This window comes from Vidua macroura, chromosome 3 (assembly GCF_024509145.1).
Source record: "Vidua macroura isolate BioBank_ID:100142 chromosome 3, ASM2450914v1, whole genome shotgun sequence".
In the NCBI taxonomy this organism is placed as follows: Eukaryota; Metazoa; Chordata; class Aves; order Passeriformes; family Viduidae; genus Vidua; species Vidua macroura.
The window spans coordinates 53,398,549-53,422,853 of NC_071573.1; the positions used below are offsets into that span (position 1 = coordinate 53,398,549).

General features: G+C 40.7%; 1 protein-coding gene across 11 annotated transcripts in view; it reads right to left on the bottom strand.

The window, feature by feature from the left end:
* HIVEP2 (HIVEP zinc finger 2) overlaps positions 1-24,305 on the bottom strand; it is a 135,804-nt gene that overhangs the window by 62,849 nt on the left and 48,650 nt on the right. For 6 of the 11 annotated variants that reach the window (XM_053974664.1, XM_053974669.1, XM_053974658.1 and 3 more), the window contains exon 3: positions 12,168-12,229. The exons of 3 other annotated variants lie outside the window; for them this stretch is intronic. The gene's annotated coding sequence lies outside the window, so the exon portion shown is untranslated. Of the gene's footprint in view, positions 1-10,988; positions 11,085-12,167; positions 12,230-24,305 lie in introns of all 11 variants that reach the window. 2 more of the 11 variants (XM_053974662.1, XM_053974663.1) reach the window with 2 other exon arrangements.

The following is a 24,305-nucleotide window of genomic DNA, read 5'->3' on the forward strand; positions in this document are numbered from 1 at the left end:
TAGAAAGCTTTCAGGAGCTGTGTGAAAAGTTATTTTCCAGGTGTACTATATGGTATGACTTACTGGTCACAATCATTTAAGTGATTTAAGATTTTAAGATTGTTGTTGGTGATTTTCATAAGTGACTTTAACATGCCTTTGAAGAAATTAGGACCAGCAACGGATCTGGCAGCATAGTCATACATGGTTTTTGGTCTATTAAAAGGGCTTACCTGCCTTTGGTTTGATGATGTCTACAGCTGCAGTCATTGGCCACCCAGTATTATCCAATTTTTTTTATAAAACATACAAAACTTCCTATTTCTGGAAGGCTGGACTTACTCCAGGCTACTATGGTTTCCATAGACAGGAAGCTTGAAGGTTTGGGATTAAAACAGCAGGAGGTTGAAAAGAAAATTGAGGACCTGGAAATAACAACTGATAGTTCTGACGCAATCATCACTGAGAACACTGCAGCTCTGAAAAATGTAATCAACAGCCTGGAGAATAATCTCAGATAAAAGGCTAGGTTTTGGAGAACAGTGGAAAGCTCCTGAAAGGACAGTTACAAGACAGGTTCTAGTATACTTTTCCATAAGAGTTTCAAGACTTTTTCCTCAACGTAATGTAGGAAAACATGATACAAAAGCTTGTAGCTATCCAAGCTATCCCGGCACGTCTCATTTAAAGGAAAATGTTGTTGGCTAAGAGCTATGACAGCACGTCTTGCTCTAGCTATGGAAGCTGAAGGTCCTTCTGTCCCTACTTGTTCCATGCTGGCTGAAGGCTCACATTTCTACCTCATTCAGTTTGAACCCTCCACTGACCTTCAACCAAAGCCAACCCAGATGGCTTTGCCTGGAGTAAGAAGCAGAGCACTCCCACAGCTCTTCTGACAAGTAGGGTAGTGGGGTAGTAATCTCCAGCCTGTAAGCAACGATGATCCATGGGCAGAGGGTCATCTTTAACCTGTGCAGTCCCTTGCAATTCCTGTCCACTGTCTGAGATCTGAAGCATAGATGAAGAGCTATACAAAAGGCAAGATGGAAAGTTTAACTTGTTGCATCACTAAAGTAATAGCTGAAGAAATAAGCTTACCAGACGTGCTACTGAACTTAAAGCCCTAAATAAAAATTATCTATGATGTGGTACTTGACAGAAGACTCATTTCTTCAGGGCAGACACACAGATTTTATCCTGAATTTTCAGAGCTCATGAATGTTGTTGAGGACAAAGTACCCCCCTTGAATATCATTTTGTGATAGTCAAGACAAGAAAGAATAAAATGCAGACTCCAAATAGTGTACTAAACCCATCCCTCTCTAAATTGCCTATTTTTACTATGCCCAGAAAACTCACTAAAAAGCAATATATTTTAAGAAAAAATTACTGACCTTTGAAACACAAATTATAATGCAGATGAGCAGAGCCTCCACTAAATTTGATGCCTGTGTTCCCAAAGCTAGGTGCCAGCTCAAACAGATACCATAACACTAAATGGCAGAAAGAGACTGGCTGATTTAAAGAGACTGGCAGGGATTAGCTAAACCTGGTTTCTGAGGATGTTTCATATTAACATATGGTGTCTTCAAGGCCTGGTAGCCCCAGGAAACAGAGAAATGGAAAAACAGGTTTTTAGGCTACCTTTGCTTTCTCTGCTGCATTCAGATGAGCTTTGGTGCAGCTGCAAGCAAAGACTAAGGAGTATAACGTGGAAATTTCACCATACTCTTCATCATACTCTTAAACCCTCAAGGTTTGATTTTATGTAAGGGCTCCAGCTCAAAAATTAGTAAAACCAGAAAAACGGTGAGAGGCCGCTCTGACTGTAGAAGCTCCAACCAAGGAAAAACTGCCCTAGGAAAGGAGACAAGAAAAGTGCATGGGACTTAAAAAATGCTTTTGGATAACAGAATCAACACATAAGGCCCCAAAAAAAAAATGTTTTTACCAGGAAAACATAGTGCCACTACTAAGAAACATAAGAAATCAAGCTAAAGGCTTCTCACGAAGAATAAAAGACACAACAAACCATAGTGATCACTCAAATTCAGATACAATGAATGGTTAAGAAAAGTGATAAGGTAGGAAAAAAGGACAAAACAGATCCCTACTGAATTTTACATCTCCAAAGAATTATTCAAATTCCCACTGGAGCATTTCCAGAGATTAACACTATCGTTTTTGATTTAGACAGTTACAACTATAATAATATTAAAATTTAGTCAATTATGTCTTAAAGCATTATTGCACTGTTCTAGAACATTTGTGACCACCATAAACTGCTTACTGCTTCTTAATAGAACAGCAAGCACTCAAAGAAAAGAAGCTATTTTTTGCTGTCAGGACTACTTCATGGGAGAAAAGGAGAATAATAAGATCCCAGGAAGAGGCTCCAGGCAGAGCCTGATGAACTTTTCATGACCTTAGGACACTGCTCACCGCTTCTCTAAGGATTGCTTACTAATACACCAATCCTACAGCAGTTTCAAATGTGATTAAAAGAGGATAAGTAAATGGAGTCAGAACTAACTTTGCTGGGGCTACTTCATTTCTTTCATTCTGACAAGTCAAAGAAATTCTTAAGTTGAACTGCAGATGTAGGTTTTGGCACCTATGTTCCAAAGTTTTTCATACCATTTTGTAACAACTAGTCCTGGCAATGAGCAGTGAAGTCCTCAGTGAGTTTGCAGATCATCACAGCAACATGATTAGAAAACTTGATCCAAATATCGTAAAAGTCAATGGAACCTGGATTGAGACCAAAGAAAAATGCTCTTCTGCGCCAGGTGTGATTAACTATACATCATGTTGCTCCTGTGGATGAAAGTCAATCTTTGTCCATGCACCAATTTTAATTAACACCAGATCCTGCTTTTGAACAATGTAGTGTCATGAAAGAAAACATAACCTGACTTAGAGGAAATGTGTCTTCAATTAAAAATTCCACTGTCTACAGTCACTGTTGAGTAAGACTAGCACACTATTACTTAAGGGTATGCACATACATACCAACACACGCATGCACCAGCTTACTGGATCTGTAAGTCCTCTAAATCTTTCCCTGGAAACCTGCACCACGACAGACATTTGTAGTAGGACAGATGTAACTCGTATGGTCATGGGGACAGAGACTGTATCTCACCTCCTGTGCAAGATTATTATCTAAAATGCTAGACATTTCCTATCTTTAAAATATGTAGAAATTCCTGTGAAAAAAAAAGTATTATTCTAAGGGAAAAAAAAAAAAAAACCAAATGTTTTAAGTATAGCCTAAATATTTATAAGATATTTTATTTTTAATACCAATTTCCAGAGATTATCCACAAACACAGGCACACTGTATTATGTATTGTAATACATAATTTATGTAATAATTATTTGGCATTTTACATCTGCAATAAATGCAAAGCAATATTGGTCATATTTTTATCTTACATGCTGTTCTTAGTGCAGAGGGCTTTTTTGTCAATAGAGCTGTAATAATTCACAAACCAACTGGAAAAACAAGTCAGTCTAACAAGAGTTGACTCTGAAGAGAACAAAAATCACGTTTTGGGATGGAAGCCACCTCTAAATGGGTTATCCTAGGTCACCTATAACAGTCACTTACCTAATCTAGCTGTGACTGACCCCACACCCTTCCATGGCAGTTTGCTCCACTGACCTACATGTTGTATAGCAATAACCCTTTTCCAGTATTGAACAGTCCAGAGCAAAGTACTCCCTGCTGTAGTTTAACCACAGTATTTCACCCCAATTTCTCTTCAGCAACATATGAAAAGATCTTGCCCTGTTCATTCCAGCCCTTGCAGATACATATGTACACCTAAATTTTTACTTAGGCTCTCTCCAGGCCCAGTGTACCTAGATTTCTTCTCTCAAACACACTTTCAGCTTGACTGTGGGTTTTCCATCTTCCTGAAGAGTCCTGTGAACTGAGGTTGCCCTTTGGCTCTTTGATTTTGTGGACTCAAGAGGATTTTAAATATTTGCACCAAGTCTAGTTAGGAATTTAATTTATGAGGCTTGAAGTTAAAAATATGTCATTGCACAACTCTCTACTTCCTAGTGCCATTTGTTCTTTCAAATTTAATATTGTTCTCCCAAGAGATACCTTAAGAAAATCCCTCATACAAGATCAATACTCACATTAATTAAATAGCTGGAATTTAATACCACTCCTCTTCAGGATGTGCCCTGTAATTCCAGAGAAATTCCACCCAAACACCAACCAAGAGCATCACCTCCCTCCATAAACTTATGTCACCTCCATTAGGGATTGCTCAGAATGAAGCCACGTCAGCACCAAGATTACCTGAACATTTGCAGAGAACATCTGGAGGCTGTTGAGACCATACTAAATTCCAGTAGCAGGAACTTAAAAGCTACTCCTGATATGCCTGGTCTGCAATCATGGCCCATATACTTTGATTTTTAAGTAACACCCTTCACCTGAGATATGTGACACACCTGTGCTCCCAACACAGAGGCGGTCCAGGAGCACAGGAGAAGCTTGTGACCTCCTCATGCTTACAGAGAGGCTTTGGCTGAGCTGCCTGGAATCACACGCTGTGTGTGCAAGGCACGTACCACCAAACATCCACCTGTCCCAACTCTGCCAGTGCCTAACACAGATCCCTCTGAGTGATGTCTGAGCATCCCATAAGGACAGACTGGGGTGGTCAAGCTCTCCATCTGTGAAGGGACACCTGTGCTGGTTCTGATACTGGAGAAAACACAATTTCCACAACTGTGGATTTAAAATACAGCATTCATTTGGCATATCATTATATCATGAGATCTGGGACTTAAAATCAATGATCTGCCTGTAACATAAAACAAGTCCATTTTCCCAATGAAAATGCATGCCTAAAGTGCTAAAGACACATGAAGAGGGGACTTATTTTCCTCTGTTTAGACACAAAAATTGGCAGAGCGCATCTGAACAGCTCTGCTCCACTGTTACTTCAAAGGGCTGCAATATAAGACTCATCCAACTTGTTTTCAGAATCAATACATGGAAGGTTTGAGTTTCCTAGTTTTTCACTGTTTCAACAAAGAGGAGACACCACTGCTGGAACTGCCTTTGCCTAGTACCAGCATGAGAAGCAGAAAACAGATTACAATAGCATGGCATGAGCAATTTCTGTATTAAAGAGAGAGCTGTAAACTCTGATACAAACAGACAAGCATTACGTTTTCCAACATGCAGTTCAGAAGGCAGGCTTATTGACCATAAAATAAATTATATAACCCAACTTGTATTATGTCATCTGAGACCTTGGTTAGGCCACTACCTTTGAGATATATATATATATGATATATATCATATATATAATTATTTCCCCCCCAAAACTGCCAAGTTACATTCCTTATATAACTCTTCTGCAGTGCTAACCTGAAGCATAATGACTGTACTCATTATAGGGTTATTATGAGTTCTGAGATGAAGAGCTGTCAATAATTTAATTTTCTCCATATAAGGTAAAACACTGTCTTTGTTGAAAAGGGAATCCCAGTTATATCTGTTTGAAATATTAATTACAGTAATAAACAGTTCAAAAGCAGGAACCGCAGGTCCCCCTCCAGGAAGACATGCAAGCCTGTAACTTAGGGGGTGTGTGGGACAAGGAAAAGGGATGCTGCAACCTCAGCTGCAGGACCTGGCCTTAGTGTACAACCCTCTTCATCCCTGTACTGAAGAAGATGGTACACAGTCCTGCAGTGCTTATGGCCAAACAGACTCAATGTTTTTTGTATAAAACATATAGTACCTATACAAAGTAAATCTTATGATAGTTCAGTCTAGCCTCTTTTTTTTTTTTGGTCATTTTTGCTGTCAGTTCAGTTCAGCCTGATAAAGGCTGTGAAAAGAAATGGTTTTCAGCAGGGATTTACATTCAAATCACATAATCTCAATTTCTTTCAGAAAAAGAGCTATTGACCTGGTTCTTCAGTTTTCTGGTAAGTCGGGTCCAACTTTCAGATGCTGCCCTTATGTTTTGATTAGGTTTTGCCAAGGACTTCCTGTTTAATATACTGCAAGATAAACTGATACTGTGAACTTAGGTTCCAAATGTGTTAAATCAATTTGATAATGACAGGGCAAGTAGGTAAATCTCTACCTCTCCATTTATACAGTAGTGGGCTTTTTGGTCGTCTTTTCTTTTAAAGAGCTGTGATCTAAAGGTCTTTTAAAGGCCCCATCTCTAGTGAACCAGCTTTTGTTGCTACAAGTTCTTGCAGTAAAAAAACCATAGGTGTTCCTTTCCAAGGATTCCACTGTATCCCTCACCATCAATATTCAATTGAGTTGTAAAGCATACTGTGGATTCTGTCAAACCCCTTACTGGGGCTTGTCCTGGTTTGTTACTGATGTTAGCCTGCATTGGTATTGCCAAGAACCAGCTGGGCTTTGTTCACTGCAGGCCGATGGATCAGCAGGAGATCATGGACCGCTGCAGTGCTCACAGCAGCTGCCTCTGCTTGCTCAGTCTCTCTCTCCCCTAAAGCCTGCAGTGTGCTTCAGTGCAGCCAGGGCTCAGGGCCTGGGCTGATGGATTAGACCCCCCTGCTATCTAAAATAGAGGTTTCCATGACTCATGTTCAGGTGTAAGGGTCACTGAGAATGAAATGAAAATCCTGAGAACAACATGGAATGCAGGCAAGTTTATTTCAGTGTGTGTGTTACCAGAGTTTTTAAGTTTTTAACAAACTAGCAAAAGAGAAGAAATCCTGACTTTAGGGCTTCTGCTCCATCTAGTTCATCTAGACTGCTCCAGGCAGTTCATCTAATGCAGCAAAGTACAAACCAGCCACAGTGAGACAGCCCTGTTTCACAAGCTCACTAATAAAATGCACTTCCATTTCTTAGGTTCAGCCCACAGTCTGCCACCTTACAGAGCCTCCTCCTGACCCCAGCCCCGCAGGGTGAGCCAGCATTTCATGCCCTCCACTGTCACACAAGTGACACAGATTTGCAGCTGGAGGTGAGAGAATGGCTGCAAAGAAAGCACAAACCTTGTCGTGATGCTGCTGTCCCTACATATCCCTGCCCTCTCCTAGTGGCACTCACAGCCTGCCCTTTTGGGCTCAGCTCCTACTTCCAGTGGCTCCCAAGCCACTGGGACCAGCACAGGCTCCACTCCCTGCCTGAGATGCTGAGGAGGGACAACCAAGAGTCTGCTCCTGCACAATCCACCCCAAACCATAACTCTAAATGTATCTTCAATTCTACTCATTTATAGGCTCTTGCATGGGGAGAAATTATGCTTTCAAAATATTACAGGAAAATGCTGCAAGTGGTTGTCATAAAAAACTCCCATCATTATTTCATTAAAAATTAACAAAAAGAAAGCATTAGTGTTGTCCTGCCAACTGGGGGTTGGAGGGTATCTCACATTATTAAATTGAGAAGGCCAGCAATGGAAAGCCTTTTTAGATTGGTGTTTCCATTCCTTCCTCTTTTGCTTGGTTCAAAAGTCCTGCATAATTAATACTGTAGTACTTAATAAATGCTTATGAACCTACTACCTCTCTGCTTTTTCCATTTAATTAGGTGATTGACTTCAGGCATACTATAAATTATAATGACAATTTAATTACTTTTTTAATGTGCACACTTAAAAGATTTATAAACAGAAATAGGGTAATACAGTGCACTCAAAATTAGAAATACCATGAACTGGAGAACAGCATAAAGTAATGACATCTAAAGTATCTCCTCAGTGGCTGAGCAGCTGCAGTGACTGCAGGGAAGTAGGGTATTTAAAGTGTCTGGTACAAGTACAGAAAACTGTATATTTCTGTCCAGATGCCCATGTACACAGCTTTTAACTTTTCTTTCCAGCATTTGCACATCTCACTTGACTTCATGGCAGAAACATAAAGGAGTTCCAAGGACAAGTCAGGCTGTGTACTGCAGTATCTCTTAAGTCAAGCATTCACAAGAGGTAGAAGACCCTTTCTCTTCTTTTAAACAAATCATAAAACTTCTGCATCACTTCATCATAACACAGTCATTGCTAAAATTTGCAGGTGGCCAAAATCTCCTACAATATTCCAGCTGGCACAGGCAAACTGCCAAAGAGCATGGATTCCATCATCTCAGGAACAGACCCTTCCTAGTCAGGAGGCAGAAACGTCTGAGAATATTTTACACCACATCCTACAACAATCCAAGTTAACTCTTCTGATATTGTTGTTATGCCACCTAGGACTCATTCCCCTGTCACTTACAGGAACGTAAAAGCTAAGAGGATTGCGTATATAACAAATCAAGTAAGAATGAGATCCTTCAAACTAGTGCTCAAAAAAGAAATTGCTAAACTAAAAATTATCTTTTTAAATTTAAATAGTTTAAGATAATAAAAGAACAGTTAACCTACTTAGCTAGCCTACCTAAATGTCCAGACATTCCCAAGCCCTGGCTGGTCATTACAAAGAAAGCTGTATTTTCTACAAGTTGCCTATCACCAACAGAGAGAGATGATAGCATTTGTTTTAAATCACGCAGTATGCTACATTGGTGAAAATTTGTCATGTAAAAACGTCATTAAAATTTGGTCTGGAGGAGATGCTTTTCCATCTGGGAGCTGAATCTGGTTTGGTGTGACTATTCCTGTCTGTTAATTTAGCTGTACAAAGTATAACTCTACATTCTTAGCATACTTACTGGGGATGCTGGCATCTCTGTAACCAGAACTGCTTAGAGAGAGGAAAAAAAAAAGACTGGGCAATTCACAGTGTGCTAGAAAAATTATGGGCAATTCCACGTTTTAAGCATCATCTATCAACAGTGTTGAATAGTCAAAAGGGGAATAAATTTGAATGCATTGCCAAGGCAAATGCTGTGATAATTGTATCTGCTTCTCCTTTTCAATACAGAAAAAAAAATCCCAGACGCTCATCTCATTTGCGCCCAGTGAAGCTGAGTGGAAAGCTGATCAATCCCACAGCTTCATCCTGTAGCTGCCTGTCCACCTTGGCCAGCATAGAGCAGGACCTGAAAAGGTACAGGTAAAAGAAAAAACACCAGGAGGCTGAGTGGCGTGGTGAATCACAGGGAGCCGCTTTGTCTGCAGTTTCCGTTCTCTGAGGAACTGTGCAGGGCTGAAACAATGGCTCTCCTATGGAGCTGCATCTCATCTACCTCATCAACAGCCAGTGATGAATGATGGGTCAAGAGGGCAGCAGACTTTGGGTGCACAACCCTTAAATACTTTATCAAAGATGGCAAAAGGCCATGTGCTTCAATAACACAGCAAATACTTCCTTTTGCTGTATAGCAGACAAATTCCTTCCTCTCTGCTGGCTCAATCTGAAGCTTTTTGGTTCACAGCTCAGAGTGTGTGCAAGTTGTACATTCATAAAACATACAAGTAAAAAAGCTTTAGTTTTATTCCTGAGACCATTCAACTGTAAACATTCTCACAGAAATGGAAAGTCAGTCCTATCTGTGCTGAAATCCTATGCTTTCAAAAATACATAATTCTAGGGATTTGTGGGGCTTGTAGACAATAAAAGAAGGCACGTTTTACTTATTTTAAAAAGGGAAACTGGATAGTAAGAATTGAAAAAAATTCTAAAACTGTAACTCATCCAAACTTTTCATACTGGGGTTTCCTGAAAGGAAAACATACTGGTTTGATAGAAATGAAAAGTTCAATAAAATATAAAAATTTTGTCCCTGGTTTAAATGAAGATAAATGAAAATAATAGGCCTTGTGATGTAACAAGATACTTCAATACTAAAGTTTGACAGTATTTTGCTACTCAGGGAATTACAATTTAACAAGATGTACAAGATGAGTTGGAATACCTTCATGACATAAAAATATGCAAAATAAAACTGAAGCAACATTTAAAATGTTCTGAAGTAAGATGTCTTACTGCTTAAGAGTTGTCAAGATTTTGTCCGCATTAGAGGAGAGGTAAAGTATTTCAGAATCTTCTGCCATCTAAATTTTCTTTCAACCACTTTTGTCTTCTGATCCTCCTTAGCTGTTTCTTTGTCTTTTTATTCCTCTAGATATCTTTAAAACTTGATCTAACTGCTCTGAATTTGACTACAAAACTTAATGTTCTAACAGGACAGAAAGCTGTGGGCTCATGTTTGGTTTCTAAAGGAAGTGGCAGAAAGCAATCTTGGGAAAAAAACTCCAAATCAGCTGTGATCATTTCAGCTCCCTTACGAAAAACATGAGCAACAGAAGGAGCCCACTTGAGTTCCTGCCCACCCAGCACCAGAAGCCGAGGTAACCCTGTAACTTTGGGGTCATTGTTTAATGGCAACAACATTTAGTACTGGATCATAACCTTCCCATTTTGGAGGCTTTGAGGAGTTGATTGACACCAAAATGCTGATATGAGCAGTGCCATGTGGGCAGTGAGGCAGCGAACTGTGCCGTCCCACCACCCATCCTGCAGCGGCATGGGAAACATGCGCCTTTCGCCTCCAGATGCGTTAGGGCAGAAGAAATGGGTGTTTTCCCTCCCTCATTTTACATTGTGGCAATGGATTTGCATAATTTCAGTCAAACAATGTATTATAAATCTCATCATAGGTTTTGAATTTAAACATTTCAGAACTGAGCAAAAGAAATGGTGCTTATGCTCAGAAACTTGAAGGTCTTGGAGTAGAGGTATCTCAACTTCCTTATAGCCCTGTTGAACCGAGTACAAGCAGGCCTGACATCTCTACTTCAGTCAAGTGAAAATTTCAGATTAAAAAATGAATTATTTTAATTGATAGCCATGATGTGTACTGAAAAGCTTCTAAAACAATAATAGCTTTTACACAACTACTGCTGCCCAGAAATCAAATCAGTACAGAAGTAACTCACCCTCTGAGTATTTTCATTTCTTTTTCAGAGTGTGAAACTAAGATTGGCACCAAACTGCATCACCTTTGTAACGCATTTTCCATCCAAACTGAGAGGCACTTGAGAAGCCACAGTGATGTCCCAGAGAAAACACATTCAATATAACTTTCCTGCTACACCCACCTTCAGTTCATGGCCTAGCACTCTGCTCCCATTTAGTCATCCAGGTGAGGAGAAGCTGACAGCTGGGGGAGTGAAGAGATTGGGAGCCATATGGATCTAGAGTAAATTTTTGGTATGTATTTATGTATATATAGATACAAAAGAGATAAATGCTGGCATGCATAAATTCATATTTTATCGATACATATTTTTGTACTTATTGTTAGAGTGATTCATTCAAAAATCGGCTTTTAAAAATGAACGCCAGTTTAAAGAAAATTCCAATCCCGACTTATTTCTTGCCACAGCAAATCCAGGATCCCAACTGCATGAAGCAAGAAGCAGAATCCCACTCAACAGGGTTCACCTCATGATGTCAAAAGGGAAAGTGGTACAAATAACCAAGAACCCAAGAGAGAGATTCTCCAGGTCACTGCCCAAGACAAGCTCCCCAGGAATGAGGATGCTCAAGCAGGGGTGAGCACCAACTTTGGCACAAGGAACCAGTGAGGGTCCACATCCGAGCTGCTCATGCAGAGGGCAAGGAGAGCTGATGGTTTTGCATGCAGCATCTTGTAATAACAAAGGTTATCAAAATTACAAGATTCACTAGATTGGCTGCCTGTAATTGCTGCACCTACAAATGTTCAGTTTCACTTCTCAGACTTATTCAAATAATCCAGCCCTCATGGGCCTGCAAACCTGAGCTGCAAGTCTGAATATGGAAGGGGATTTATTAAAAGACTGCTGGTGCATCTGACCATGACAGAATGCTAAAAAATGAAAAAGTAATGAAATACACAGAACATTTCTGAGCCCCAGATTATGTTTGGCCTGGATCCAGTGGACATGTCTGATATCCACTGGCTCCCCTATTAGAGACTGTTATCTCCCCAAACTTTGATCTAAGGCCATCGTAAGAGCAGAGGAGTGAAAGTATCTGTGAGAGTCATTTATTCCATTAGTCAGAAATCAAAAAATCAAAAGAGCCACTTGAAACACTAACAGAATGCAAAAACTCATCAATTCCTTCAGAGAAGGGCAAAAGACCTTACTTGTAATTGTTGATTGGAACACATACCATGGCAGAAAATTTCTGGACTCTACTCCCAGCTCTTAAATAGTTCTGTGGCTGGACTCTGGCAAATGGTTTGAATTTTTTATGCTTTTTCAAAACCATAATAAAACACATGTACCCACCTCACAGAATAGAGGCTTCATCAATGTTCCTAACTCACTCTCAGCTTCTTAAGTAGACAGTCCTGCAAAAGCGCAGAGCACCATTATTTAGATTTGATTTGTTAAAAAAAAAAAATCCTGTCTATTACTTTGTTGGGTTTTTTTATAAGTATTTTTCAGGTAGGAACAATTTTGGATGCAAAATCAGCATCTCTGCCTGGAGACTGGCCTCAGGCTTCTAACTCATGCATATGTGTACATCACATTCCTACCTCTTCCACAAAACAGAAAGTGAGTCTGTGAACAGGTCAGTAGGACACAAGCCAAGCAATGTACATCTAAATCTGAATGCAGAACAAACAAAAAAAGTGGGTATTTTTAAGAACAAAACTCTTTCCTAAGAACTTAGTTTCTTCATGGTCTCACAGTCTGGGTGCAATGTGTAAAAAATGGCTTTCTGAGGCACTGTGGTGTCTTCTGAATCACTGCCATTACCCGAGAAAACCCCAGGAAGTGGTTTGGATGAGAAGCTGGACCCAGCTTGCGTAGGTATCAGCTGATATCAGAGTACACACAGCACAAAGCCCTAACAATATGGACATTGTGAAACCAGGAATAACCTTCTCTTATCTCCTGCAGTTTGGGAAATAATTTCTAACCCAGTGACTACAGAGCTTAGCAATAAGTCAAACAGTAAATTATTCACTATGCTTCCTAATTAATCTCCATTTCAGGCCAAATCTTTGTATGCCCATAAAAACACGAAGATCTCCAGTGGGGGAAACAACAGCATGAGCTTTTGGACCTCCTTCTGCAAAGCAATTCGTTTTTCCATAAACAGTTACTATTAAGCAAGGACAAAGCAACAAACCAGACAGCCATCTGTGTAAACCAATTTAAAAGGATGGTGACCTCATAACATTTTTCAAACTAACGCTCTCCATTTAACTTCTGCCACCCCGTCCTGCCTCAGCAGATGCTGGGTTCAAGCAGGTCCTCGGGTGAGCGCAGTGCTTTTGCTTTAGGCAAAGCTGGTACTTTAAAGCCACAGTGATTTCGAACCCGTGAAAAGAGCATGTCAATGAAAATACCTCGGCATATATGGAAGCAGGGTAACCTTAGCGGCTGCCCACGCTCCCAGAGGGTGTTGCCACAAAGGTCTGTGCTATGTTTGCCAGCTGAGCTTCCTAGAGGTATGAGGTCAAGCGAGCACAAAGGTTCAGGCCACTGATGGTAACGCAATCCCTGATGAACTGTGTTCTTTCTTACGACCCAGAGAGAAGCCAGAACAAGCACAGATGGCAACCACATTAGAAAAGAATAGCCTTACAAAACTTGATAGCCTTACAGCAAAACTTATGATTCCACATACAGCACAGCTATCCTGTGTGTGCCCAGGATGGCCACAGCATCCCCAGCTCATTCTGCCTATTTAGATTTGAATCCAATGAAGCTTCAGGCAAAATACGCAAAATAAAATACCAAGTAGAACACCTACAAAGAAGTGCAAGTAATAAACACCCAAGGACATGTCTTGCACAAGGTTACTTGCAGAACTGTCCTTTATTCCATTTACTAAAGTCAGTCACAACCACACAAGAGCTGAGAGCAGAGTGCATCAGATGATAGTGACATCAGACCATTGGTAGCACAACAGAAGGAAGCGCACAAACTCATTTTCAAGGGCATGTGGACTACAAACATCTCAGTATCAAAGAAGGTAACTGAAATAAATGTATATTCTGTATAATCTCTTTATATTTCCAAACATCAGGACAACAATATATAAATTGTATTTCAAGTGGTAGAAGGAAGTGTATGCTTCTCCATTATATAAAGATGATGTTTCTAATCTACGTAGTGCAGACACAGTAAAAGTTACCTTCCACAGTGCCAAGGTTTGTTACATGGACTCTTTTTTCTTTAGTCTGCATTTTCAAACAGTCATTACTTTACTGCCACAGTGCCTGATGTTTGTGTGCCTGGTATTTGTGTTTGCTTTAAAATAATGGCTTTGAGGTGAAGGCAACTTGCCCTTCTGACCCAGTGCGTAATTGTACAACTGTTTGTGTAGTAATAACCCATGGTACACATAAAGTGACAGTTCTCTAATTGGCATTTGCTGAACACAAGAGCACCCTCTGCAAACACGGCGGCTTTTTTTATTGGCAACCTCTTTAATTATTTCACTCTTCCTAACACAGAATCTTCTTTCTGTTGTTAGAGAAGAACAAACCGTTCCTCACCACAGCCACAGTAATACTATATATTTCTTAATATGTATCACTGAATACTATTAAAGACTAGCCTTAAAAGACAGAGTAGTATTAACAGCTGTCCTGGGAATTTGCTCCAGAAAATGGAACACCTCTGACCTTTGAGTCTACGTTTCAGTGCCTTTTTGAGATGCTTCAGAACAAAAGTTCAAGTGGCATCTTCTTTCAGTTTGTCTCATCTTGTTGCATGTTAAAAGTGAGGACAGAAATTCAAGAGAAGTCTGGCTGGCGCTGCTTTCCCTTGCCTTTAGTCCTGCCGTGTCAGCTGATGCTGGCACATGCAGCATATTTCTCTGCTTCCTTTGGTTTGTCTTTCCTTGGTCGCTGTTTGAGTCCCTACCCAGCCATCTCCACAGCTCTCCTGTCACTGCCATGTTACGTAAAAACTCAGAAATGGCTTAGGAAACATTTAAATCTGTGCTATCTTGGCAAGCAGCTAATCCTTGAAGCAAATGCTACTTACACAACAGAGTGCCTGCATTTCCTATCCTGTCATGGAGATGTCATGCCTCATCTCCTAAGGCTGGAAGAAATGCACGACGCTTCGTAAAATAGCTCTGACTTTCCATTTCTACTATATAAGCATCTTGTTATCTGTTTTTATGGGGAGGGAAAATGGAAAAGGGAATTCCTGGAAGAGATTACAATTGTCAAACTGGCTTTTGATATCTGTTAAACAGCTGAAGCATTAATTTTTTGGCGGCACTGTCAAAAGCCTATGAGAGCTTCCTGAGTGAAATGGAGGAAATAGTACATTTAGTTCAACTACAAGCTGTACTTTTTAAAAAATCCATAAGAAAACAGACTCATTTTTCATTTTTCTGTTAATATGTGGTTTTGCCCTGCAGTTTCAGTAGTATTTTTTGTAAGACCTGGCAGTCTCAAAAAAGAACTGTAACTTAGAGCTAATGTTTTAATAAACTCTTGTTTATACTATAATCAAACCAGAACAAACAAAATACAGCTACAAATGACATTTTTATAGGAAGTCAAGAAAAAGATTCATGTGTCTGAATATTTTAGTTACAGTGTGGTAAGCATGACTATTATTTCCTGTAAAGCCAAATTGTATCTTTAAAGAACTGGAAGAAGGCTACCATGGGAATAGAGCATGGGTATGACTTGGTCCTCTAAAGAGCAGCTGGATATAAATACCTTAAAATTTAATGCAAAACTCTCATCAAGTATTCTGAGAATTTTACAATGGAGCAATGGCAAGATATGGCCATGAGAAATGTTTGCAGTCTTCAAAATACCACCTTGCTGGATTAGTGAAAATGCCTCCCTCTGTGGTAAAATAGATGAAAAATTTCACAAAGAAGGTTTGCAGTGAGATAGGCAAGAAAATGATCATTTTTAAAAAGTGATCTTAGAATCCCAGAAATTAGATGAAAATGGAAATGACCAAAGTCTATTAGATCATATTGTATCTAAGTGAGAAAAATCTATGTCGTATGTTTTTCAGCATTTTGTCCAGTTCACTTTTGAGTTGCTCAAACTAATCAGGTCCTCTAGTTTCCATCAAGAAAAGAGACTTTCACCATAATGATTTTTTCCTAGTAGTTAAACTAATGCTCCTTTTGCTCATTTGCATCATTTTACTACTTCATACCTCTTTGAGACATTCCCTTCTAGGTGATCTTGGCTCTGATACCACTGTGATATCTAATTTAATAGCAATCAGGATATAAAATCTAAACTAAAAAGAGCAACTGACCTTCTGATATGCAGCCTTGCTCCTTCTGTAACCAGTGGCAAACTTCTGCTTGCATGAGACCTGAGCTCCTGGTCAAGAGTCAAGAGGGTGGAAAATCACTATTTCGCTTCTAAAGACAGGCTGTATTTCATCAGTGCATGGCTCTGAGCTTTATGGAGAATGGAGAGCTAATAGCAAAGCAGCCTCAAAAGGCTCCTAATTCCTATATTCAATGTGTATTCAGTCTAACCATGATTTGGTTAGACTGAGAAAATTTGGTTACTATCACTTTTCCCTACATATTAGTGAAAGGGGGTTTAAGGAGTTTTCTGTTTCTTAGTTGTAATAACCTCTTTTTCATTCCCAAATTGCAGACTTCCAGATTAGTATATCTGGCTGGCCTTTGTATAAAGAAATACAATTCCTTGAAGGAGACAAAGGAGTTTCACACTGCAGATTGTTATCCTACCTCCCAAGCAAGGGACAGAAGATGTCATGACCTCATGGACTGACTTTGTATCTCCTCCGTCCCTGAACAAAGATGGTCCCAAATAGCACATAGAGCAATCCCCAACATTCATTCACTTCACAACCCAAAAGGATAAATAAGTGTGCAAGAAGAAAAGAGAGTCCATCCTTGAGGATGTTGGAATAAGTTTGTGACAACAAAATGAATAAATGGTAAGGAATTTATTTTTTTAACTTAGTTGTTACCATTTTTAACTAGCAGGGTAGCAACTGGCAATTGTACTCAAGAAAGACTCATTGAGTTTTTGGAAAACTCCTCAATGCTAAAGGCCTGTCTGCAGAGGGACAAAAATATCATGAAACTACAGACACTTGGAAAACTCCTCAGCAACCTTGAATAAGTACCTTGTACTGCCCTTGTGTTATTAGCTATTGCAGTATCATGTAAATCCTTCATGACAGTGCCATTGTTGAAGTGCCACTGTACCGTCAGGTGTCCTGACATCATCAAGGCTCCTGGGGATGTCAGTGTGTGGTATCTCTTTCTTGCCTCCTTTACAGCAAGTTTCCAAGTCAGGATGTGCAAAAGGCCAGGATGTGACTCAGAAAAAATGTAACTTGGCTTAGAAGGAAGCTTCTTCCCTCACTATCTCCTTGGAGTATGGGACCTCTTTATCCAGGATAACCCTGTCCATTACCCACTCCTGTCTCAAGATTCATACCTGGCTTTTCATGTGAGAACAGGCAGCTGGTAGGGAGTGCTGGTGGCTGCAAGCCGATGGACAGGGGCACTGGGCTGAGTCACTGGCAGCTAACCACTTGTTGAGCTGTTTGAGGTCCTGCAGGAAAAATGCTCACTTTGGGACACTAAAGAGAAATACTTCCAAGAGCAAAAATTGCGAGAAGAACTACTGCTCCATGTAGGTACAGAAAATGAGACCAAGAAAAAACTTTGCCACAGTTTAGAGGAGTTGGTGCCAAACTGCTGACATAAAGGAGGTACCTTCCTGTCTGCTGCAGTACACAGCCTTCACCAGCAGTATATTCCTTCTCTCTTCTGCCCATGTGCCAACAAACAACCACTTGTTTGTGGTTTTTCATTCAAATTAATTGTTTGATGCCAGGGTAACATTTATAAATCTATGAAATTACTGACAACCTAGTCTGGAACTCCAACAATCTTATTAAAGTCACTGGCCACTTGCAGGGAGGACTGAGCTGATGACTAAAGGTGTCAGGACCAAGGTTGTCAGGCACGGAACACTCAGGAAGAGCTCAACTGTATCTGACTACATTCATTCACATTACTGTATACAGTAATATCAAAAAAGATGGAAGGCTCTTCATTCACCAGACCAAGTGGATTTAAAAAACTATATTCACAAAAATAAAGTAACTGTTTTCACTGTTTAACTTCTATTTAAACTTAAAAGTGTTTAACTTTTCTTTACACTGCATTTTTCTTGTATTATTTTATTGCATTATTTTTCTTCCTCTTCACTTTTGTTACTCTATCACTACAAATATGAGCAATGTTTATGAATAACTCCTTATTTTTCCCTACAGAAAAGCAATGCCTAAATGAAGTGATGGCTAACCTTTATTTCTTCCATGATATCCAAAGGAGCAAAACCCAAAACAAACCAATGAAACTATACAAGCTATTGCTTACAAAAGCTGACCAAAACTGTAGTTTCCAAGCATCTGGGAACTGGTTCACTGATTTCAACTGGACTTTACAGAAACACAAAGATCACCTTGAAAGATCAAGTATTTATGACTATAAGAGATGATTTTGAAATAAAACAAACAAAATATACCATGTCCCCTGAAAATGTCAAATCACACTTTGCCTCATATTTCAGAGTATTTTTACAGAGTATAGCCAGCTCACACTAATAACGTATATTTACTTGTGTTTATGATTTCACTAATGAATGAGCAGCACTGCCTGCTCCATACAGTCACTCTTCAAACAAAATAGTACCATCAAAACAGTGGACCATAGCAAGGTGAGCTTTCTAATTTTTTTTCTCTTCTTTCTATCCCAGAGCACCTCTTTACACTCATGAGGTTTTAAGCTCTGAGAGTACTTTGTGTAAAAATGATACAAGACTATTAAATACCAACTCCTGACCCTCAACAAATACCCAACACTATATCAGCTGTACAGAGTGTACAGTCATAGATTTAACAGGTGGGAGAGGTGGAAGAGAAAAGAATTTCATTTAATCTTAAAACAGATTTCAGAATGAAGCCCCAATATTCCTGTGTCAGATTTAGTCTCCGTTTTCACCTCCCAGGTATGGTAATTACAGTCCTGTGCCCACTGGGAACTAGTTGCACACTGAAACACCAACACACTTTGCTGGAGGAGGAGAGGTTTGCCGATGGAGATATTACAAGATGCAGCAGTGAATACTCTGACTTTCAGTGAATGTGCAGTATCCCTTGCTCACAACACCTAATTATTTTAACTAAACAGATCAATAGCTGGTTAGCCACTGTGCAGAGAGACTTTCAAGATTTTAAAGGCAGATGTTGAATAAATGGAGGTTTTTCTGGAAAAACAAGGCTTTAGCTACTGTGGTCATCATTCCTCAATTCAAGCTGTGCCAGCAGAACTTGGTGCCTGCACTTAGTCACTGGAGGCAACAGGGTGTAGGCATACAGACCCAGGCATCCACGGGGCGTGACTTCACTGCAGGGTCAGCACCTAAATTAAGTTTGTCCCCAGCGCGACATCTCTGTCACAGCACACAGGGAGGTACCTACACACCCTGCCACATGCCAGTTTGGATTTCATCCCTCTGCCTTGGCCTCAGTGCCAAGCATCAGGAAACGGCAGGCAACTTGCCAACACTTTTTCTTAGAAAACGGCAACCCTTTCTGGAAATGTTCTGAAGGTTTGAAGAGTCTTTCTGGAAAGGTGGTAATGCTGAGCTGTTGCACAAATACTGTAAATGAAAGCTACCCCAAAATACTATCACTACCCTAAAATATGATACCCCTAAAAATGGGGGCAAATGAGGTCAATATTAGCCAAAAGATATTACTGTGTAGCCAGGCATTTTGATTCCTAGAAAGCTGAGGTAAATGACCATATAGTAGCATCAACCAGTTAGCAAGCTTTACATCTGCAAAGCACACCCTAGGAAAATACACTGATTTTTAATGCAAATTACTCAAGATTCATCAAACATTTTTATGCTCAACCTTTTACAGATTTTGAATTATATAACCAGTTTGTCATGAATCCCAAAATCTTACTGAAGTGACTGAAAAAATATAAACCCAAAAATAAAATAAGAGTATACTTGTAAATCACAGTTCAATGAAGACCTTTCCACTCCCTCCTCTCTCCCTCTTGATTTTCCAAGCCTCTTTTTAATTGCTGCTTCTCTTCCTACTGCTTCTGCAGAATGCAATTCTTAACCAGCACTCAATTAGCCAGAGCAGATGAAGAAACTCACTTCAGACCCAGCCCGTGTGTTGGACCAGGCACCTGTCTGAAGGAAGCAGAGAGGTACACACAGCCTGTATTGCTCAGAGCGAGGGCACCCATGCCATGGCAGCGCACACCTGTAAGCACTGTGTCAACAAAGGCACAGACAGGGGTTAACTGGCTTCTGCAGGAAGCCTGGTTTCATTCATTAACTACGACCTCTGGGCTAGTACATGCGGAGGAGGGAACACACAGGCGAGTTGAAACAAAGCTCCTGTTTTCCCTCTGAAACTTTTCAAGTCTCAAAATCTCACACAAAACCCAATCCGCTGTCACCTGAATGAAAAACAATAGCAGGCACTCAAATAAATAAGACCCGCGTGAGAATTTGCAAGCCCAGCCTGTGCGGAAGGCCACCTGCCAACAGGAAGAAGTGGTGAGAAGGAATTTGGATCCAGCTGCTATCCTCCCTCAGCCAAACAATGTCGTGCGATAAACAGCATTAAGGATTTTTTTTTTTTTAATCCTCAATCACACTGAGAGCATCTATATCTGTCATTTTTACTCCCTGGTTACCAGGAGAAGGGCTTGAGAGATTTCTTTGCACAAGTTCACAGACAGCCAATCTCTTGTTTCCTATCATAGCTTTATCAAAGGGATTGAGACAAGAAGAACAGGAGGGAAAGAAGAAGAAATGACAAAGTGCCTTGCCGTAGGGCTGACTCAAGCTGCTAAATTCATCACAGGTAACACAGAAAATCTTGTAGCTGTCTTGCAGCCCCATTTCGCATGTCAGACAGAAAGGCAGAGTGGACATAAAAAGAGAAGATAACTCAGTATCTGCAGTCCTTATTTCCTTAAAATTAAGTACTGAACACCAGGAAATGAACTACGACTGCGTGCTCAGTGGGTCACTGTGGCAGGTGCAACTTAACCTTTAGACCACGCAGCCTACTGCAGCTTCAGATTTAGCCCAGGCAGCACCTGGGTGAAGCATGCCAATAAATGCACTCGCCGATGATGGTAATAAAAAGGGTTAAAAACCATCCAGACTGCAGCTGAAAATTCCACAGCGTTTCCCTCCACAGAGCTGCAAACTATGCGTCTCCCTGGTTTCAAACGAACGGAAAAACTGCCCTAAAGATCAGCCAGCTAAACACATGGCAACGCCAGTGCCACCGGCGGGCACGGTGGCTGGAGAGCCGGGAGAGTTGGAGCATCACGGCCGCTCGGCGATCCTCCGGCGCGGCCACTTCCCGGCGTCCGGGGACGCGCAACTCGCGGCTACGCGTCGGCGCCGGATTCACCGCCTTGCAGCCGAGGAACCCCCCTCTCCTTCCTCCCCGCCCCAGCCCCCGGTGAACACCCAGGATCTGGGTACTACCTGCGTTTATCAGCAGAGCCATCCCGTGTCTTCAGTCATTCAAGGAATTTAACAGCCTGGAAATTCCTGTTGTCCATTATTTGAGGTCACAGATAAAAGCTAAACAGCAGCCGTGACTCCCATCAATCATAAGTCACTCACTGATAGAGCGTATGGTAGGAGACCTACTGATGTAAGCTAGTCACCAGAGAAAATACCCACTGATGACGCATATCCAGGCACAAAAATAGTTACAGGGCCCCCAAAGGGATTATTCAACAGCCTACATTTAGATATTCCTTCAAGAGACCCGCAGTCAATTTGCTGCTATTAGATGGCTGGGGAACATTGAAGTTTAAGTTTCCTCAGCAGACATAACCACAAATAGCTGGTTTAAATAAGCTACTGCAATTACAAGCTGTTTTGTAAATTTTAACACTGCATTACAGCGATGAAGTCTAAACAGAACCACGGGCTAAAAAATGCTGTATAGACTTTGCTCTCAATATTTACCAATTCCTCCAGCATAATAGCCAGCAATGAAAAGAACAATTAAAAATTAATTCACAAAGTTTAAACTAAGCCCCTCATGCTAGCCTAGAGCAATGTTTCTTTATGATAAAAAACCAAAACAATAAATGCAAAATGGTATGGGATATTTTGGTGCTGCTTAAATGCTATCTGGATCAACTGTTGCCTTAATTTTTATCCCTTCTTTGGTATTGGGCTCTGTACTGCACAAAAAGAAAAATACACAAATAGTTAATCTTTCTTGCACAAATCAAAACCATTTAAAGGTAGAGTTATTGCAACATGCAAAACTACGTACCGTGCACCCGCTTTGAGCAGAGGCTAGAAAGAGGATCCCCAGAAATCCCTTTGAGCCTAAATTATTCTGCAATTCTGTGCAGCTGGATTTTTTGGCATTAAAAACATAATCCTCTAAATTAACCAATCAACTGATAATCCTACAATACTCCTGCCCCCTTCAACAGTTTCAGGATCCTACTCATGCCCAGACAGCAAAACTTAGTAGGCTATAGCTGAGCCTACTAACACCGCTGAGCATGAAACACTGACTGTGCATTTCTGGCAATATCAAAATCTTTAATTTTTAAAATATTTTATTTTAACATCCAACCCCCTTTTTTGAAAGCAATTTTGGCTTATGAGTCTAAAGTTTACTGACTTTTTATTGCACATTTAGAATCTAAATATAGGAAAATATTTTATGGCTCTGATGCCTATTTCATTGACATACTTTTGGAAAGCATTACCTAGCCAAACAAACACTCAGGGATTTATAGTGTTTACCCTGTAAAGCAGGAGAAGGAATTGTCTCAGGCTATGAACTTCTACCTCACTTTCTTCATCTGTGATAACATTATTAAAAATAACACCAAAAATTATTTTTAGCACAACTGTTTCATAAAGCCCTCATGTTTCTCTCATGCATCCATATGCTGCCAGTCCACATGGCCTAATTTAACAGCCCTAAGAAGAAATATTGGTGCCCTCTAGCTGATTTTCCTCACCAATTTCATGCAGACACCGAGCAGCAGTTTCTCTTTTCTCCTGACATTCCTGGGTCTTTCACTGGTGCCCCCAAAGTGCAGTGCCCTGGAATAAAATGAGCCACTTCCTACAGAAGATACAGGAATCAAAACACTCAAATCCCTTAGTGCTCTCAACTGTAGGAGCTCTTTGAATAGCATAAATGCTATGAAAAACAGGAGAGGTATAACTGTGTTCAATACCACCTTACCAAGAACCGTGAAGTTTAGGTGAAGCACCTAAATATACTTTGTAGCAAGTCTGCACATTCTATGGGAAAATACAACCTGCAATTTTGCATGAAACACAGGAAGCCCCTCACCCATTCAGAAGTAGTGCAATTCCCCTCCATCAGGAGCCTTCAAAAAGCTTGTAAGCCTTTCATTATGTTCTGCCACACATTCTGAAGTTAGTTGGTGATGGATCAGACAATTTCACAGCTCAGAGCCCAAGACCTCCCTTTTGCTATCACACAAGCCTTGGTGAGCAGGGAGAGCTTTCCTCTTCTTTCACTCTGATGTCTGTCAAAGGGACAGACTCCCCGTTCCACCCTTCCATCCCCTCTTCCTCCAGCCCCTTTCCTGGAGGCTGTATTGGATACCACTGAGGTACAGGGCCTCATCACCTTATAGCTGCATGTCCCTGTCCAGCCAGGACACAGCTGGAGCACATCTCCAAAGCTGGGAAAGCCATGAGGCAGGGATGCTAACACATACTTTGAACACCATCTCCAGTGTGATAGGTGACATCAACAAAACAGTGTCCAAATCCCAAAGAGGAGATCTCTCCTGGCTGGAGGAAAACCCCTGCTGAGGAAGAGCTGTCTCAGGAAGTGCTGAGCCTGAGGTGGCAGGCAGCTGCCTGGCAGCTGCCAGAACAGCTCTTTGGCACCTTTGAGTGAGTGCATCTGCTCTAAGCCACACCAGCAGCCACCGGCTGCCCAAAGGATGCAAGAGGAGTCTGTGTGGAAAGCAGGGTTAAAGTTCTGTCCTCTTCCTCCTTGTCCAGCTAAAAGAGGCAGAGGTTGGCCAGAGCTGGCTGTCTCTGTGCATTTAATTAAAGCCATAAACCTCTGAGGAGAACTCTGGATGGCCCTATTAACCATTAATCAAATTAAACATAGAAGGGAGATCAGGATTTGAAGCTCAAAATAAATACTGTGACACAGACTAACTTTTAGGGTTGCCTTCATAATCCTCAAAAGGTTCATTTAAACCTTGACTGGGAAAAAGGAAGCTGCAGCACATACTGTGTATTTCTGTGTTTGAACAGCAACTGTAAAGCAGAAACTGCTTAAATGTGTGGGAAGCATCAGGCTGATCCTGCAATTTCCAGCTATCATTAGAAAGTTAACTTC